This window comes from Bombyx mori, chromosome 7, assembly GCF_030269925.1.
Source record: "Bombyx mori chromosome 7, ASM3026992v2".
In the NCBI taxonomy this organism is placed as follows: Eukaryota; Metazoa; Arthropoda; class Insecta; order Lepidoptera; family Bombycidae; genus Bombyx; species Bombyx mori.
In genome coordinates this window covers 5,253,136-5,268,405 of record NC_085113.1, presented here as the reverse complement: position 1 = coordinate 5,268,405, position 15,270 = coordinate 5,253,136, and the positions used below count along the sequence as shown (strand labels likewise).

General features: G+C 32.5%; 1 protein-coding gene and 1 long non-coding RNA gene across 5 annotated transcripts in view; both read left to right on the top strand.

Moving 5' to 3' along the window:
* Positions 1-15,270, top strand: part of LOC101740250 (klarsicht protein) — a 358,174-nt gene that overhangs the window by 70,020 nt on the left and 272,884 nt on the right. The gene's annotated exons all lie outside the window — the stretch shown is intronic.
* LOC134199187 (uncharacterized) lies at positions 13,134-14,499 on the top strand. The gene is made up of 2 exons (XR_009973569.1): positions 13,134-13,359; positions 14,116-14,499. It is a non-coding gene; the product is annotated as an uncharacterized LOC134199187 (long non-coding RNA).

Genomic DNA, 15,270 nt, shown 5'->3' with positions numbered 1-15,270 from the left:
CATATAATTCTCAAAAGAATAATTCTAAAAGGTCATATGATTAAACGCTTTGGCTTCATAATATTCTATAGCAATTATGTATTTTTTTATAATGAAGACAACGATACCATCAATCATTCTACTCGAATCAACTTGAGGCGGGAACGTCAGGGAAATTGTACGGGAAACGGGGAAAATCAGAAACCAATGTTTATAGTCACGCAGGTGTCTACGATGTCTGCAACTAGCGATGAGTTGTAACCTGATGTTGTATTGAAATGAGTTAAGTTCTAAATTGTAAAAGTTCGACTTTAAAAGTTTCGATTTAAACTGTCTGCTTCATTACATAATTTTAATAAAATTTATTTCATTAAATTTCACAGTAATGATATTGCCAAAAAGTGAAAAAAATTACGGCAACATTTCAAAACTGGCTTAAAGTATTTTTCAAATGTATACAATAAAATAGAACGAAATCACTCGCGTTTTTCAAATTCGCGAGCTTAGTTAGCGATTACCAACTCTAGTAGTACGAGTATAGCCTTATTCAAAAACAATAATTCATAAGAGAAAGGTACAAAAAGTATGTTAACATCCCTATTGTCTTGGCTACGGCTAACATCGCTTCGGTTCACTGCCCGATGACCTGCAAATCAAGCGAAACATGCCTGTTCCACAGATTATGCTGTAAACCTTTTTGTCAGCCAGTATGGTTTCTAATTTTAAATAAAAAAAATAAAACATTATTCGAATTGATAGAATAGGAATTGGTTTGTCTAGTGGAGTCAGTTTTGAAATTGTGCGTCATAATTATAGGCAATTAACGGAAGTTTGATTGTACACAATTATTAAATAAAGACAATCAACATATAGCCAGAATCGTATGTACGTAGTTCACAGGAATTATGATTTTCAAGTTCGTGTTTTGATAATTTAGAAAAGCTCACGTTAATATTTCATTGAAAAAACTAAGATAAACTGATCCGAGAAACCCTATTTCTGCCGTGAAGCAGTAATGCGTGTTTCGATTTGAAGGGCGGGGCAGCCGTTGTAACTATACTGAGAACTCATGTCTCAAGGTGGGTGGCGGTATTGACGTTGTAGATGTCTAAGGGCTCCGGTAACCACTTAACACCAGGTGGGCCGTGGCTTGGGCACCCATCAAAGTAAAAAAAAAAAGATATTCAATTGGAATTAATTAGAAAATATAATTTTTTTGCTTCGATTAAGTATCTAGTCCAACGGGATATTCAGAATGCTGATTACCTTAAAGCGAGTCCTTGAGATCCTTTGATAAATGTATCCAAGTCGTCTATAGTTGTAGTCGTCTATACCTGTAGTTTAGTATAGACTGGTAACAATTATCAATGACTAATAAGAGAGTAATGTAACTAAAGATGTTTTAACAAATGTTCATTTAGTATTTAAATGGTAAAGATGCCGCTGGGCATATATTATATGGGCTCTGCGAAACCGATAATACTTGTGCTTCTAATTTTATCTGAGGATGACTATAAATGAACATTCTAAACTTAGTTTCACATGAGAAATGTGCGCCAGTAGCAACACTTAAATTTTATTAGCCTAACTGGCCACCTGATGTTAAGTTGGGGCGATGGTAACCAAACCTATGTATGACAAGTATTTGTATTTTTTATGGCTGTACCGGATAATCGGGCTTCTTAAAATACAATCGTAAGTGTAGTAGGGTGTCATTTATAATATCGATTTATGTGAAAATAATATAATGAAAGAAAATCGCATACGTTTCGCTCATTTAAAGCATTACTGTACTGTACATTATATATTAAAAAGATAAAAAAATGGTTTACTTACAATTTAATCTATATAGTTTTTAAATAACACTGTTGAACTTGTCATAAAGTTGTGATAATGAAATACTTATTCAGCAGAAAGTACTGTCGTTTTTCTTGCAATTGGTAAACAAATCAAACATGACACATATCTTAGAGGTTTTGAGCTTTAGGAAATATTTATGCTCTGATGATTGGGCTTGCTGCATTAACGCATGCACGGGTACCATCGTCTGGTCTGCTTTTGCTATGAAACAACCTTGGAAACAACCTTGTTTTTTTGTGTGAACAAGTTCAATATGGTTCTAGAATTCGACTTTATCGTAAAAGCACCGTCAGTCAGTTCCCACTTGTCACTTGGCTCCATGCGCTATTCGCTTCAAAGTTGAAAGATTGAAAATTTAAAAAAGAAGATTCAACTCATTAATTCCACTAGCTAATATTGTGGAAAGGTACATGGTCAATTTAATGACTACATTATGTATGCAAGCTGCGATGTTTAGTGTGTGCCTTATCACCTGCTCAATTCTACACCTGTTTTGACCACTTGATGAATAAACTCGCACTGTTTGCTGATTCGTGGTTAGATGTTCGTATTGTAATTTAATTTTGTAAATTTATTTTTATATCGCTTCGTGGCAAGCTAAAGTAGTGTGATCAGAATTGAAAAACAGACACGTGTCTTCAGGCTGAATAAAAATTTCAATTTGCTTTGATTTTATTCCAATAAAGTTATTTGTTAGTATGATTTTCAAATCAAATTATATTCAGTTAAAGAAATGCTTATTAGTGTCGCAAATAATTAAAAACATTTTCCATATTCAAAATCATATTGGTGAGAGAAAGTGAAATAAATAAGGACATTGAAGTAGTTTAAGTGTACTAGTTTTAATTCTGAATGCCATTAATTTTCTTTACTTTACGCTATTATTAATTACAAAAGTCGTGGTTCTCTTGTATGCCTATACATTGCCTAGTAAGCTTCAAAAACACTTCGATAAAGCGGCAGGACACGAGAACCCTCTCATCGTAGCTGCCGGTAACTACATTCCCGATCCTGCGGACAAAATGGAAAGCAGCCAACGTCACCCAAAACACGTCATTTCGGTTCCTCCCGATCCACTAACGGTGCTTTTAGGTACCTCAAGCACCGGTCATCGTTCTTGTCGAACCCGTCGCTTGCGACGAAGGGCTCGACGAGTAAATTAACCCACAGACACAGCCCACTGAGTTTCTGGATTTTCTCAGTGGGTCGCGTTTCCGGTCCGGTGGTAGATTCTGCGAAGCACGGCTCTTGCTAGGGTTCGTGTTAGCAACGTCGTCAGATTTGAGCCCCGTGAGCTCATCTACTTGTTAGGGCTACGCTGAAGTGGTATCTCAAGTTTAGGTAGGAAAAACAAAACAAAAAAAGTGGACACCTCTTTGAGACATGAGTCGCACTCTTAATTGCATTCTGTAGCTATAACTTACTTCCACTAGCACCGTTCTCACCTAAAGATATAATAAATATTACTGATGTCACACATTCCGTTGGGCTTCACGTACGTTGTACGGAAAACAATAGTTACTTTCCCGTTAAAACGGAAATATTTCACTGTGACTCCTTTGACAATGACCAGTAATTTCTACAATACGCGATGAATTGCAAATAACGTAATTTGCATGTGCTTTGTCGTTCGGTCACACGTAATAAATGGTCCAGGTATCTTGCCAAACGTTAAGGTAAGGTTTAATACGTAAAAAATAATTTGAACTGTTATTTATATAGGTTTGACTACCAAGAAAAGCTGACTACAAAGAAAAAGATTGCCGGTTACGTACCACCAGAATTTGTTTGAGAAATCGCTGCCTAGAAGTAGAAGGTCTAGAAGAAGTATATCCTATACTTGTGTGAGGCCTATATCTACCTATGTCCTACCTACTCCTGTCCTTGAGTTTCCGACATTATATCTCGAGGTTGGTGGCGGCCTTCATCTTTTTGGAGCTGTACAACAGCCTCTGATCAGTGCTTCATAACGCGGCCCGAGAGGTCGTCAATGGTGGCTGGGAATTGATCTGACAAATTTAATGTATCCTGCTATGCGAATAAGTGCTTTCTAAATTTAATAAAGGTGTGTCATCTGAAAACTACTTTCAGACATATAATACAACAAATGTAATGCCTGTTCCAAATCTGAGAAATCTTGAGTTTGAGGAATCCGATCATTAACTAAAAGTTTTGTTTTCTTTCCCAATATGAAAGGATCTAAGACTTGAATATGTAAATGATAAAATATTGGCAACACTCACTGCCACTCTTTAAGTCGTCAATGTAATCATCTTATTGTAAGATCTAATAACTACAGTTAATAAAATATAAGTTATATTCAAGAATTGATTGAACAACGCCTTGAGCTATAAAACAGAATATCCAAGTATTAAGGCATTATATGGTTTCAGATTGAGAAAATTCAGAAAATTTGTAGGTTGTTGCTAATTCGGCAGACACTTTTATTTTGTTAATGAAAATTTTAAAAGGCTACTGACATGGAAAATGAAACGATATCTGTATCTATTTATAGGTGTGCAAATAACTCGGGTCAAGGCAACAATACCTTATTCTGCGCAGTACAGTCAATGAAAGGAAATACCTGTAATTTTTAGAACAATGGCTAACATTATTTACTGTTTAATTATTTTGAATATTATTACCAATCTGTTCTCCAATACAAAGAAACTTGATCGTATTATGCTTTGTTACGGGTAAGCAAATTTGAAAACTCAAACAGTTTTATATCAAGTGACGTAACTGAATAAGGGTCTTTATGTTATGTTTCTTATCAAACGTCTTAGTTTTAAGCGTTCGTTCAAAATTATAAGGCTCTCTACTCGATTTGGAAAGCAATAACTAAGTTATAGACATGGCTAAAAGGGCAATAAAAAAGTTAATAGTGTAATTAAATTAATTTATTTTTCAATGCTAGTGGAAATTTCGATAGGTAGAAGAGAGAAGATTAGCTTAGACTAGAAGATTGCACAAAGTGGGAATGAGTTGCTCGCTCCGGGCATTTCAATATTGTAAAATTGTTATGTTATAATTACTTATTGTAAAAATGAATATTTAAAAAAAACTAATAATAAAAAATAAAAAAAATATTAAAAAAAAAAAAAAAGACATGCCCGCTGAGTTTCTTGCCAATTCTTCTCAGGACGGAGGCTAATTCTTGTGAATTGGCGGTAGTTCTTTTGACGTTCAACAAGTATGTACTTTCATTTATGTTGAATAAAACTTTTTTGATTTGATTTGTTTTGATTTGATAAATTGGTCAACATTTGTCATGATCCAAAGATGAAATAAAACCAGTTACGTAAGTTGCATAAATATTCCTACATATTGTATAACAAAGGTGAAAGACATACATTGATTTTGATTAATTATCTGCTGTTAGAAAATGAGCAGTTGTCAAATAGACTGTGCTTAGTTGTTCGAATCGTCGCTAAGAAATTAAATCCCGAACAAAAATGTACGGTATATTTGTTAAGTACACATTTTTGATGATTGTTGAGTTTAGATGTGATAATTTTTATTAATTAATAAAATGCAATTACCCCTCTAAGGAATTGTAATACAGGCAATCCGCTTTCTGTCCTCAAGTTATTGTGAATGATTCTGAATAATTGCTAAAGTGAATTAGCGACTTATAAAACAGAAGTCTTAATTTAGGTACTTGGGAAACTAACACTACAGTGTATTAATTTACCAGCGCCGATGAAACGTAACAGTGACAAGATCATCGCCATATTAGCTGTCCCAAAAACAAAAATTCAATAAGATTTTTTATGCCATTATTTTAAAAGTAAGTGTACATTGAAGATCTACAATGACCGACATCGAGCCGGCGAAAGTGAGGTTTTGAATAATTTCCGCGAGGGTATTGTTCACAGCACGAAATATATTATGACAAGTCAAGTCAGTTCTTGAATGCACACTATTATCTAATGTTTCCAAACAATATAGAATGTTATGTTAAATGACAACCAAAATAAAATGGATACAATAAGTGAACGCATCAGCATTAAAATTCCAAATAGCTACTATTTAGCAGATGTGCCCCATGATTTCACCAGCTTTAAATATTTCAAGTTGAAAATTAAATACGTTGTTTTTGGGATAAGTTTTTTAAATATGTTAATCTTTTGGCCCATAAATTATTCTTATACTTCCTATATAATTATTTAATTTAAGTTTTGAAAATTGGCATTCTAATTTTTTTTAGTTTTAAATAGTCAATTAATAGTCAGGGCAGTCCAAACTACGTACCTTTCCGGGCTAATTAAATTTAATACAAAAGCTGGAGGACCTCAGATTTTTTTTTTGTTTTCAGCTAAAAAATAGCTTTCCGGGAATTCCCCCAATAATAGTAAAATATAACTTCACTTTTAAATTATGTCATAGGAATGGAATGTTACAAGAATTAAGATAAATTATACTAAATATTGATTATATGTTTTGACAAAGTATTCTATTATCCATAACTATTTTCTGATCAAAAAATGCGTCGCGGGACGCATGAAAACATTGGCTATTCTTTAGCCAGCACTGGTCTATATCATAAGTTTATATTAGTCAAAAAAATACGAACGCTATGATAGAACAACCGCCGTATACGAATTAACATAACGAATAAATTCGTTTCAATAAATGCGTAACTAAAAATGAATCATGAACTATAACGATACTATCGAATACTATCGATTTGAACTTTCGATTATCGATCTATATTGTTCGTACATTCAAGGGCTTGACTTTCGTTTTTACTACGATGTTACGGTTACATTCTATATCGACTCGGAAACAGGTTAAATACGTTGGCTCTTAATGAAATTATTTCTCTTTCAATTAAACATGGAAAGTTTTTCGAAACGCCCAAATTGAGTTTTCACTGTAACTTGTGTGACTGTTTTTTGTCATCGAATACTGGTTTTTCAAGGCGAGAAATTTTGGAGAACATGAATGTTGGTGCTTTTATATGCGATAAACACAAATTAATAAAAACTATAACAGGCTGCAGAGTGGGATCGATGGAGAGAGCTGATTGACGGAATCGGACGGAGTTACGATCCTCAGCAGTGAGGGACCGATCGAAGAGAGAGAGAGACAGATAACAATAAAAGTTCTGCTTTTTAGTGCTTTGTAATAGTGATTCTGTAGAAGGCTGGTGGTAGGACCTCTTGTGAGTCCGCACGGGTAGGTATCACCACCCTGCCTACTTCTGTCGTGAACCAGTAATACGTTTCGGTTTGAAGGGTGGAGTAGCCGTTGTAACTATATCGAGACCTCAGAATCATATCTCAAGGTAGGTGATGGAATTTATGCTGTAGATGTCTATGGGCTCCGGTGGGCCGTGAGCTCGTCCAACCATCTAAGCAATAAAAATTAATAAAAAAAAGCCCTGAAAATGTAATGAGTTAGAAAAACAAATAGTACAAGACAAATTGAGACTTCAACCACTTGAACTCAGAGTTCTTCGAGTAATCTACAATGTCTGCAATGAAAACAAATCACCGACTGTAGTAGGATTACAGATAATATACAGTTAGTATGATAAATTGGAAATTCACGAGAATACAAAAAAATAAAATGATGAACTTTATCATTGCAGATTTAAAAAATATCACTGTTTGTAACAATACAATACCTAATTGAAGTCGAATTTATACACTAGGACTATTTATTTAATACTACATTAACATTTTAATTATTTTAATCAACGACACGGTTCGTACTATTTTGATTGACATTTAATTAATGATATCATAACAGGCTTTGTATTATAGTATGTCACAGCTGAAGGCCGCAACAATATTTTTATCAACACCGAAATAAAACCAATGGGGCCAAGAATACGTAATTATGAAACCGTTTCATATTAATATTAAGATCTATACGATATATTTTTTTATTTTATGTCTGTCATAATAATTATTGCTATCTCTCTCTATAGGTTGCAAACCCATACCTTATGATTAATTATTGTCATGAAATATCGTCTAACTAAATCTGCAACATCGCGTTAATTTTCGTCACCAATTTGGATAATTGTAAGCATCACTTTGGTATAGAGAACTGGTTCCATCAAAATCCAGTTACTAACAAAATTACAAGCAATCCTTTTCTACGATTGATGATAAATTAGGCTAACGAAACAACAGATAATAAGTCTGAACAATGAATACGAGAGTAAGTAGCACAAGCAAGTATAACGTTCGGATACTTTGCCGATTTGACGACGAATCTCTGAAATTTAATTTCATTTTAATGAACATAGAAAATGAAATATTTTTTTTATGAGATTTTATGACCTGTTAACTGAGACCTTTAATTCTTATTTTTATGAAAAATGATAATATGGAGTGAAATGAAGATGATTAATTTGAGACATTAATCAACTGGGATGAAATTAAATATAATGATATGGGATGAAATATAGTAGTACAATGGTGGTCATTTACTGAAATTTTTTCAGTGGACTTTTTGAAGGATCCCGAGAAGTTACGTTCAGCGCCTTTGTTTCAATTTCCCACATTTGTGCACTTTCACAGGTATTAAACAGTTAATATACCACCACTATTACACATTTAAACCTGAAGAAACACTAAATAAACAAAATAAAACAAATTACAAAACTTCACTCCTCGCGTTCCCGCCAAAAAGTCTAGAAAATGAAATAAGTTAGCATTGTACAGGGTATATTTCGAAAATGACAAATTGGAAATGTCAATCTATTTATAATAAATTCTATATTTAAATTATTTGAAAGCGGAATAGATTTGCATGAACAACACTGCTGCGGTGTAATCTGTAGTTTTCTTTAGCGCAGTAGCATAAGACTTTTTGGCGGGAACGCGAGGAGTGAAGTTTTGTGATCTGTTGTATTTTGTCTATTTAGTATTTCTTCAGGTTTAAATGTGTAATAACGGTGGTTTATTGACTGTTTAGTATCTGTGAAAGTGCACAAATGTGGGAAAATGAAGCAAAGCCGTTGAACGTAACTTGGGATTCTCTAAAAGTCCACTGAAAAAGTCTCAGTAAATGACCATCATTTTACTGAGATTATATTTCATCCCATATTATCTCATCTCATCTCATCTCATTTCATGTCATGTTTCAGATTCATCAACTTAATTTCATTTCATAATATCATATTTCATATAAAAAAAGTTTTAATTAAAATTAAAATAAGACTTGACCTAAAGGTCTTAGTTACCAGGCCATAAAATCCATTAAAAAACCATTTGAAATAGGTAATATCTTGTTTTGGACACATCACAGATAAAATAATCTATAAAAAATACAAAATGCGATCAAAATTTTGCTTTTAAAACTGCTCCAAAATTTTAAAATATGTATTACATCAAGCTACACCCGTTGTTTGCATTGAAAATAAACTATAAATTAAATTACTACTACAGTAACCTATTTCCCTTATCGAGCAAGCGTGTTGCAATGTTTACGAACGAATGTTCTCACGATGTCTGCTGTACGATTTCTCAAATTGGATTGGATTGGACACGCAGTCTTTTTTGCTATTCATTCGTTTTATTGAAAAAGATTCTCAAATTTGGCGGGCAGTTTAATTTTGTATCATAGTTTTTTTTTTAATGGTTCACGAATTCAGATAAAACAACCTTAAAACCGACTAACGTTTAAATGATCGCTTAGTACAATAAGTTTATAAATCTAGCTACTAAATCTAATAAGCTATTAGTAGTAGCTACTGAATAATTTGTCTGTGACTAATATTTTGCCAATATCAGTATTATTAATTTATAAATCTTGAAAATGATGAATTGGAGTAAAGATACCTCAACTTTAATTAAGGCAATAAAAAGAACATTACGACAAAACGGGAAGAACAAAAGAAAAAAAAAATCAAAGAACGAAATCGTTAAAAATAAAAGAATCGTCGAGAATTTTAATCCAGGCTGGACATTCCATTTTCTTACAATAAACAGTAACATATTCATAAAACGTTTTATAGTTGCATAGTAAAAACCTTCCTTGTTTATGACTGGGGCCAACTAGGAAGCTTCCTCAATACTCAGCTGTCAACTATAGCTTTTGATGTAATGGGCCCCTAAAACACTGACTCCATTAAAGCATACTATTAACTTTAACTATTTTTTGTATTTTAACAAAAGACTCTTGGACAGTAGGTACAATGTTAATATCTGTAAATTATTATCTAACTAGCGACTCGCCCTCGCTTTGCTTCGGAAACTGTAATTTATTATTGATTTCTCCACTATTTAATGGATGTTATTATACATATAAACCTTCCTCTTAAATCACTCTATCTATTAAAAAAACGCATCAAAATCCGTTGCGTAGTTTTAAAGTTTTAAGCATACATAGGGATGTAGGGACAGAGAAAGCCACTTTGTTTTATACTATGTAGTGATAAGATATTTCTTTTTATGTTCAATATAATTTTCTATGTTTCAAATAAAGCATAAGTTATTTAAAGAAATTTTACAGTTCAACAGGTTTCGGGTTTTTTTTTGTTCGGCTTCTGATCCTTTAATCCATTTTCAATAAAAAACTTGAAGTTTGATCTTGATATTCTGTTTAGTACACTATTCTAAACAATTATTAGTGCATAAAGAGAATAAAAGACAAGTTTCCTGCAATATGACATCGATTCTATGAAAGCCACCTAGAAACTTTGAAACCTATTGGAAATTGAAGACAGACAGTCTAGTTTTCTGAGCAAGAAAAAATCGTGATAACGGTTATCCGCAATACTTTCATCTAAGAATCTTGATAAGACGTTAAAAAGCACATTAATTAAAACATAATTTTTCGAGAAATTTCTTGAAAATTCTTATTAGTCAAACAGAATATAATACATAGTTATACTTGAAGCAAAATTTTCATATTTGATTCAGTTATGTCTCGTTGGCTAGTCAAGTTGTGTTTATTTGTAAGCTTATCGTTTTAATCTGACCGCAATATTTTGAGGCGACTGGTTTTCGGAGACCTTGCTAGTACAAATTTGCACTTTAACTTGTTGGGCTCATATTTTTTGTCTTTAAATGATATGAAATATATATGGCTGTTATAATGGGGGGGGGGGGGGGGGGCAAGACACACACGGTCATTTGAGACTAAACTAGTATTCCCTATAATTTGTATAAACAGCTAAAAAAAACTTCATCGGAGAATTAGCGAGAGCGGCTAATATTACAATAAGTTAAAATTACAAGAGCGTGTAAAAAAATATGGATTACTCGGCGTTACAGTTATAAAAGAACTAATGTTTTTTTTATACACTAGACTCTACCGGGAATCATTGCGTTTATCCAAAATGCGTTTTCATGATATATTTTTGGTCACGTATCTATCTGGCTCTAAAATTTGTATGTTGTTTGTACAAACAGCTGTAGAATTGTAAGCATACCTTAAGTCCTATAATCTTAAGGATTCTTGAATCCAAGCCAATAAAAATAACCTAGACGGCGTCGTAGTAGGGTGACGACTCAGAAAATCTAATTATGCTTTTAAGCTGACTGCCGTTTTATTATAAACAGATACAGTATACACAAAGTTTATTTCGCAATTAAATTATATAATATTTACGTATGCTAGTGTGTCTGCATGGACAGAAAAAAAATTGCAGTTATAGTGATAATCACAAATATTGATACCTGGAGTGATCTTCTTATTTCTAATTATTTTACGACTGCTGAGTTTCATATGATAAGCAAATCCTTTAATACACGACTTAGGAGTATTGAGTTCGAAACCTGCCACGCTTATTGTTACAGTTAATGCTATATTTTTGTTTACTAACATCGTAAAACATCGGAACGCGATCTAGTAGCAATGCGATCACAACTACTCGTACATAGGCAACAAATGGTGTTAATTATAGGATCACCCTTTTACTTTGCAACGTGCACTTTCGCAGCTAAAGTACAGCTAATGACCGAATGAAGTGTCAAATAATGCCTATACGAATCAAATTGGAAACATTTATTCAGACTAGAGGTCTCGCAGTAGTCGAAATTCGACTATAATTAATTGGAATTGTAAGTTTGTACACTATTATGATTGTGTTTTATACTTCTATAATCACAAATTTCGCCAAGGCTACACTATAAAAAATATTAATAAAGACAAACAATATTTAATCTATTCTCAATTTGACAACAGACGTCAAGAACAAAAGTTTGACAATAAATAGTATGCATGCGTGTGTGCGTCAAATACATGGTATGTAGTGTGTGTAATGTTTTCTTTATTGATTTAATGTATCTTTTAGGCATTATTTAAAAAAAATATTAGCATTGTGCACTTCTTCTCTATATTCTCTATAAGTGTGGAAAATTTCATACTCCTCCGTGCGCGCAATTTTCGTAAAAAGGGATACAAAGTTTTTGCTTCACGTATTAATATATAGATATTGTGATTTTAACTAATTTGTTTACGGTGTAATACATTTCCAGCCGTGGTACAATACAAAGCTAACATTAAAACTTAATTTAAAATTGCCATAAAAACAACAAAGAATATGAACACAATAGGGTTCCAAATGCAACCACTAGTAAATACAGTTCACAAGCTGACCGACAAAATAAATTGGCATTATACAAGTTCAGGCTGAAAACTGCGACAAATCGCAAGAGACATAATGATGCCACACTACAATCTCCTGTAATATACTTAATATATTTTCTATAATAATGTATTGTCTTTAGTGCAACATACCTGCTATATTTTTATATTTTCTAGAAATTCTGTAAATGAAACGGTTGTCTGGAAGAGATCGCTTTAAGCGCTAAGACCGCCTATTGTACAAATGTATATGCTTTTTTTACTGTTTTTTGAATGTAAATTGTGTTTTGGTGTGCAATAAAGTGTATTCTCTCTCTCTCTCTTTGTCACTCTCCGCTGCAAAACAATATAAATCTAAAAACTCTCCTTATGTAATTTTGAATTTCGATTATTTTAATCGCGCTATAATAAACTTGATGCTACATAAGATAATTCGAAGCAAAACTGCATTCGGAAGTGTTCTCAGAGCATTAAGTAAATTGAAGTGCTTTGAACAATTAAATAAACAATTAAAACTCTGTAAACGATCGTTTTTGTGTTTATGTAATAATGATTGTCTGTTCATTAGTGAAGAGTCGAAGTACAGTCAAATTTTTTTTTTAAAATGAAAGGAAAATTTCTGCCGTGTAATTAAGAAAGGGGAAGCCTGTGCCCAGCACAGAGTATCAAAGAGCTGAAGATGTAAAAAAAAGTAGTCGTTGGTTATGGTCAAATTATCTGTAGTATTTTGATGTAAGCATTCAATAGTATTTCTAAAAAAATTAGTTATTAAGCTGCGTGCGTTATATTCGGCGTACTTTAATATTTTCTAGTCTATATCTATAAAAAATAACCTTTATCATTTAAAACCTTTAAAACTCATTAGTTTTAAAAAGGATTTTTCTTAGACGAAATAACTCACCTGTCTGTCATTGAGTGAAAAGAAAATTCAGTTTTGTATAGTATATTAAACCTGTTTAATTTTGAATAGTAAGTTTAAAAGATATTAAGGGCTTTGAATGTTGTTCTCTTATTATATCACAGAAAGCGCAATTAAGTATTTTATTGTTTATTCATTCCATATCATTATATATACTACATCTCATATAAAGTATCAGTGCGATATTTTCTGAAAATACGTGCACTCTTTGTTGATACGTTAGATTACAGTGATTCTCAACCACTGTTCCGCGGCACTTTTGTGTGCCGCCAAATTTCAAAAGTGTGCCGCCAAATTTTCTGAATATATAATAATGTTAATATTATTACATTATATCATTTTAAAAGAAAAATGTATTAAACATGAATATAATATATTTAAATCCACAAAAAAAAAATTATGGTATATTGTAGTTTATTTCGTATATTAAAATTTTTTGATAAACTATTTATGCAGTGTGTTGTAGTAAGTAAATATTTTTTATCTTTTTTTTTGTGTGCCGCCAAATTTTGAAATCGTTATATATGTGCCGCAACAAAAAAAAAGTTTGAGAATCACTGCGTTAGAAGTTACATAACGATGCAATGAATGAGCTGCAGAATATGCACGTAACCGGAATCCACACAAACGGTGTTACGTGCAATTGGCAAATGCACTACTGTTTAACCGATGGCTTTGACTTTGTGACGTCAATGACCTAGCCTCGAATACGACGTGTATTATAAATGTTTATCAATGAAATAATCTTTAAAAAAAATTAACCTTTACTAAGCAGATATTTCTAAATTTTTCCTTTAAACTTTAAGGATATCGTGACTGTCGGAGAGAGCTCTACACTTTTCGGGTGCTCAAGCTGGAATGACTGACAATGGCCACGTTTATTTATAGTAGAAAAATGAGGGTAGTTTGCTTATGAATTGCCTTGAATATCGTCTCGTACATAATTGTTTACATGCTTATAATACTATGTATTTAATCAATAATTTTAATGTTATGGAAACTGTTAACTTTAACCAATTCGAGTTAGGTTTATTGCGCCCATTTATCAATATTCTGTAATGAAAATAATACGGATCGGATTGAATTGAAATTGAATTATTTGAGATTGTGATCGATAGGAATGAAATTAAATGTAACGATGGGACGAAATAATAAAATGCTGAGATAAGATTCAAGCAACAGTATGAAAATGTGTTTTTTTTTTTTCGTTTTAATAAAGGCACAGGGAGCAAGCAACAGCAAGAGCCGCGCCACATTATCATAAAGCCTCATTTGAAATAAGACATGCACCAAAAATTAAAGTTGGGAGTTTTAAAAAAATTCAATGTAAAGTACTTTAAAAGCTCATTCTTATAAAAGAAAGCTGTCAGTTTAATCTTTGTGAACTGTATTTCGACAAAACTGTAAAAATTGCGATTTTACTATCCAACCTGTCTATGTCGACAACAGAAATATTATCTGAAGTGCGATTATATTTTATAATGAAATAAAGCATCATTATTTTCCAAGTGACTTAATGGGTTTCGTAATAGAGTCCGCTACCGCCTGTTACGGGAACGAAGTGAACTTTAACTCGGCATATACACGGGGTCGAAATCACTGCAACCGCAGCTGCAATGCAGTACGACCTCCTTTGCAGTCACTTCCTTCATAGATATGTCGACCTGTAGATATTACATTTAAAAAAAAAACAAGTTAGCGAAGAAGAAAAAATTGGTGCATACATTATTTTAATTATCTGCTAAAATGTCTTTCTGTAGTATTAATTAAAAATTCGCATTGAACTCATTTCATTAGTGTTTCATAATCTTACAAAATTATCATCACAGTTATCGTATTTTTTGCTGGCGACGCGAAATAAATTTGGAATTCTAGTACATATAAATATAGACGTACCTAAACATCATTCTATAATTATGCATCGATTTTCGCGAGTCGTAGATATAGATACCTAATTAAAA